The following is a 6000-nucleotide window of genomic DNA, read 5'->3' on the forward strand; positions in this document are numbered from 1 at the left end:
TATAGTGGCCATTTAGAGTTACAATAGCACTAAAAAGTTACTTATGACCACCCATAGTCATATGATCAAAATTCAGACACTTGGCAACTGGTTCATATTTATGATGGTTGAAGTGTCCTGGGATAAACCTGACAAGCAAGGTCAATGGGGAAAGCCAAATTCACTCAACAACCATGACAGGAAAGTTCATAAAATGGAGCAAAATTCACTTCTAGCTTAGCAGCAAAATTTTGGGGCTCAGTTGTGGTCATGCATCAAGGACTGCCTGTTTTGTAAAAGTCTTATACATCTATTGCAGAATTAGCCAAGCTTTTTATAGCACTTAAAAATTATTTGGGCAAGTAAGGATAGTTGATACAGATAGATTACGGATGAAATAAGTATTTTCAACAGTTTTTGTTTATACCATGGTGGTTAAGCAGAGAGAGGGGGATCCATTTTGTCTTCTAATTGCTTTAGCTATCCGTTTCACCCCTTTGAGGCTAAAAATAGCAAAAAAAAAATCATGAAAAATTGATCACTTGGTAAGATATTTGGTAAAATGTTTTTGGAACAGAGGTCTATATCTACTATCGGATCTGAGATTATCCGCCTTGCTATTTTAGAAGGTCAAAAATCAGAAGTCAGTTGTTCCCACTATCATATTGGTTTGTTGTGAATTTGTTTGGCTGAAATGTATTTATTACAGAAATACTGTCTCAAGTTAGATTTAGCATCAATAAAAAAAAGAACCAAGACATGCTGTAATTCAAGAGATAATATCACAGTTTGTGTCTACACTGAGTATCTTTGGCTCAATTAATTTACTTTTACTGGCTTGCACCCCTAGCTTTGCTAGGCAATTGGCTTCAGTCTTCATTCCTATGGCCCCCAATCTGATGTCATCTGCTGTTCTTGGAAGCCAAAATGGATGAATAGTTGCACCTGCTTAGAGCATTGCTATTCTATCCATCAAGGTCTCTCAACAGGAAGGAGCTCTCCAGCAAGCTCTTCCAATTGGGATCCAGTTCTAAACCACTAAGCCTTAGTGGTAATATCTATTATTTATTTCAGAGACAAGGCTGGAGGAGGTATTTACAAAATCTGCTTTTTAATAAAGCCTATGTTCCAATTTGTCCTCCATAATGTTGGCAATTAGTCATTGGTAGAAGAATAATTATGAAGTGAATCCAATCAAAGAGCAATGAATATGATATGTTCAGTTCTCCCCCATCATCACCAAACAGCTGGCTCTTGGACATAAATGGAAATTTAACATCACCTGTGACAATTGAGAACTAATTATTGCGGGCCCAGGAACATAGTAAGGGACTTATTTTCATCTTTCTCCCTAGGAGGATCTCACCTTCACTGGCCTGTATCATACCACCTGTCAAACCATTATGGCACATTCATTAAACATAATAGATGTTTTTATTGAAGGCTCAATTATTTCTTCATTATGATGGATCCAGGTGCCTCTACAACTCACAGGCCTAGAAGCCTAGAAATGTAGCACATGATGGGAAATTAAATTGTCGTAGCAGCTGTGGGTTCAAGGCAGAGTTGAGGACATTAAGCAGGAAAATCAGGTTTTGATTTTGGTTCTATTTAATCTATGGCATTGTAATGGGCGGATGCATTGCCGTATTTAATCCATATCTTAAGCCCATAATGATTTAATTTATTTTTAATTGCATTTAAATTGAACCAAATTTTATTTTTTTCTTACCTCCATTTATTTGTTTTGATTTCTCTTGGGTGGGAGGAAGGGGCTAATATCATTTTAGCCAAGTCACCTTGAGCCTGAATACAGTTGTATAATGATTAACTTGGAACGTGTAGTCCCTCAGATCCAGCCGGTACAGTCATGCTATTCCCTCAAGATGTTGGGATTACAACTCTCATAATCACTGACTATGTTGCAAGGTTTATGGAGCTTGAACCAAGATGATGTGGCATGTGCCATTTGATATCTGTGTTGTATCTGGTTTAAGTATCTTGGAGAACTTAAAAGCTGGTATGCTTTTTGTCAATACTGGCATTGTATAAATATGTCTTTTTGAATTTTCCTTTAAGGCCATAATTTGCTATGCTTTTTTTGTGGAACATAGGTGATCTATTTTTCAGAACATTAATATGCACATGTGTACAGTATTTATTGCATTTATATATATTTTTCCTCTAGAAACTGTGTGTGTGTGTGTGTGTGTGTGTGTGTGTGAGAGAGAGAGAGAGAGAGAGAGAGAGAGAAGAGAGAGAGAGAGAGAGAGAGAGATCTGGTGTCATTTTGTTCCCAAAGCCAGGGCTTTTCAACCTTTTCATCCATTGTACCACTTTTAGGATATGGCAATATCCGAGTACCACCAGTTACCTAGCAAAGTGTCAAATACTTGATGACCAAAAAAAGAGGAAAAAAGTAATGAAGTACAGGTAGTCCTTGACTTACAACAGTTTGCTTAGTGACTGTTCGAAGTTACAATGGCACTGAAAAAAGTGCCCCCCAAGCCACAGCCGAGCAAGACACTTGCCTGCAAGCCCGGTGGCGCTTTTCCTCCTGTCCGAGGTTTTCATTGTTGTGAGCATTTCTATTGAGGATTGGCTGTGGGGTTGGGGTGGGGTGTGTTTGATTTTTATTCCCCTGTCTGCTGGGTGGTTGCAGCAGGTTTTGGTCACTTCACATAACCCTGGGACACTGTGACCATCATAAATATGAACCAGTTGCCAAGCATCTGAATGTAAATCACAAGACCCTGGAGATGCTGCAACATTTCAGCTGATCGGCGCTTCTTCTGGGCTCAGCAGAAGCACCGGGATTAGCATGAGCTCCAGCTGGAGCCTGGTGCTGATCCTGGTGCTTCCGCTGAGCTCTGACGAAGCGCTGATCCTGGCACTTCTGCTGAGCCCTGACAGCCCTGCAGCTCCAGACATCTCTCGCTCAGGCTTGTGCGGTGCTGCCACCGATTCAGCTTATTCCCCTCCCCTGCTACCAATTTTCTAGGATGGCCGTGTACTACCTGCCAGGTGCCAATGTACCACAGGTGGTACCCGTACCACTGGTTGAAAAGTCTTGCCCAAAGCAGTAATCTTGTGAGGTTGGTTGGGTATTGAGAGAAAATGACTTGCTCTAAATCCCCTGGTAAGCTTCAGGGTTGAAAGGAGGGGCTTGAATCTGGATTTTCTCCATCCTATTTGAATATGTTAACCATGAGGTGGAAAAAAATGATATTATGATTTTGGGTTTTACCGATTAGACTGATTTGCCAATACAGAGATGGCTAGTGCATACTACTATAGAAATGTAAAAAGTTGAGATTTGATTTTAATGTCTGATTTTACTGCAACAAAGAGAGTAGGAAGTCAGTGCCTTTTGTTTCTTCCTTTCTTCACACCATTTTTCTTTTCCATTTTTCTACTCTTGTCCCCTGATATTTGCTTTTGTATTTTCGCATTTTATGTAATAAATGAATAAAACTAATAATAATAATAATAAAAAAGAATACGTTAACCATTACTAAAAGCAATTCTGAACTATTTTAGACATGAAACATCCTGAAATACAAAACAAAAAACAGAATGGCAAACAAATCACTACATGGAAATGTTCACAAAGTCACCTGCAGTGTAAGTTTACCCAAAGGAGACTGCTTTGCTTAAAGGGTGGCCCATCGATTGAGACAAGCATGCAAGGGACTGAATAGACTTAATTCAAAGAAAGAGGAAAAGGATCCATGGGATTGCTGAAATATTTCTATTTTTTTAATGATGCATTGGATCCCACTCATCTCATGTTCATGCTGATTGTCATAATCAGGCACCAGAAATTTTCTGTCCTTTGGACTGTTTTCTTTTTCTGCCTTCCATTGCAGCTTCATTCCTGAGTTTGCTTCTGGTCAGATGTTCTGCATAACTCATTAGGCTGCAGGTTTGCTTTCCTGTTATTTCCTAGAACCTCATAATCTGAACTACTGTACACGATGTGACTTGATGGGTGCTTGGTTTGGGGTTTTTTTTGTGGCCAAAACTGCAATGAAGATCTGAGATTCTTTCCTTAAAATTCAAACCATCTGCAACTTTTCTGTTTCAAACGTCATCTTTCATCCTCATAGGTACACAGCTGAATCAATCATTTCATATAAAAAAACCCTTGGGTTTGTAGTGAGCGAGATATACATTTTTACATTTTAAAATTTAAATTTATTTTAACTGCATTTTCTGTCAAAATATGTATTTTTGTATTTCTAGTTCTTTGTCTTTTTTGAACTGCAGCAGAATCTTTGTGAGGTTCAAGAGTTGTTGAATGCTCCCATGTAGATAAAAGCTCTTTGAGCTTTCCGGCCCAGGCTGAGAGTGTCGCGCCCCGCGGGCCCGACATTCAGCGGGGCCCCGACGACCGGCACTGCACCCCCGAGCCCACTCGCCTCCCACTCCTCGCCCTGGCATGCCTGACCTGGGGCGGGCGGCTCCTGCACCTCGCCTTTCGCCGGGACAACAGCAGTGGCGACGAGAGGCTGCACGGCAGGCTGGGAGCCGCGCGCGTGCGCACGACGGGTCTGCCGTTGCTGCGGAGGCGCGTGCATGCGCACAACGGCCCGTTCGCTTCCATTCGATGCTGGCAAGACTCACGGCTTCGTCGGGGCATGGGCCTGAGTCGGCCATGCGGCTGGCAACTGAGACAACGCCAGAGCCAGCGGAAGGACTCGGCCTCGGCAGGCCTGCGGGGCATGGCTTCCTGTCTCCTACCCACCGGTGTGCGGGACGACGGGTTGTGGCTGGTGGCCTGGCTGGCGCGGCGGAGAACCCGACAGCCCTTCCTACCAGGGGTCCGTGGCGGGGTGGGGAGGTGTCTGGGGTACGGGGGCGGGTGGCACCGGCCCAGGGGAGGGGTGCGGGGGTGACACATGATGGTGATGGGACAGGGTTGTGGGAGGAAGCTTACCTGGGTGATGGAGGGTGCTGGGTGCCAGGACGGGAAGCGAAAGGAGGTTCCGGGGAGGGACGGTCCTTAAGTGTGGGATGGGCGGGTATGGGTGCGGCCGGGTGGGGTGTGAGCGTTTACGTTCAACATGTATTTAACAGCGTTGGTTGCGGGTAGCAGCCAACGCTGGCTTTGATTACCTTGGATTTGCTGTTTGCCGTCAATAAACCTTTCCCTGAGGACTTGGCGCTCGTTTCGGTTGCTTTGTTCCCTGCTCTCCGAACGAGGGCTGAGAGAGAGTTTTTAAATGGGGTTTTATATTTGTTCAGGGATTAAATTTAATTATTTTAACTGTCTTTAACTTTTGTATTGTATTGACGTTTTTAAATACTTTGTAAACCGCCCTGAGTCCTATGGGAAAAGGGCGGTATATAAATTCAATAAACTAAACTAAACTAAACTAAATCACTACTGTCCAAATTCAGAAAGACTGAATTACTCAAACATAACATTGACACAGGCAAAAAAGTATTTGAAATAATTGACAGTTATATTTTCATTATGGTTAAAATGGGGTATTGTAGTTGTTGTGTTGTTAATTGCAAAGTCGTGTCCGACCCATCGCAACCCCATGGACAACATTCCTCCAGGCCTTCTTGTCCTCTACCATCTTCTGGAGTCCATTTTAGGCTCACGCCTACTGCTTCAGTGACTCCATCCAGCCATGGGTATAATGTGTAATTAATGGCATTTTTTAGAATGTTTGTTATCAATTCCTTTTTGTGGGACATTCCATTGTATTCTGTCCTGCAATCCATTTTTTTTCTGTTTCTCTACTCTATCCAACAATCATTTATAATTCTGGGGTCACCAAATAAACTGGATGGTTTAGGTTTTCCATTTCTTAAAAATTAATATATGTTTTCCAGCTTTGTATACACAAATGGGGCCACATTGAAAGAAAAACTTTAAAACTGAAGGAATGCAAAAAGGGAATCTCAGTCTGATCACTCTAGGATGTACAGGCTAGTTATGGTGCCACAGGTAGGTGACTGAAAAAAAAATAATCACCAATTTTTATTATCTTTAAGCATTTCTCAGTA

This window comes from Vipera berus (genome assembly GCF_964194415.1).
Source record: "Vipera berus genome assembly, chromosome: Z".
NCBI lineage: Eukaryota > Metazoa > Chordata > Lepidosauria > Squamata > Viperidae > Vipera > Vipera berus.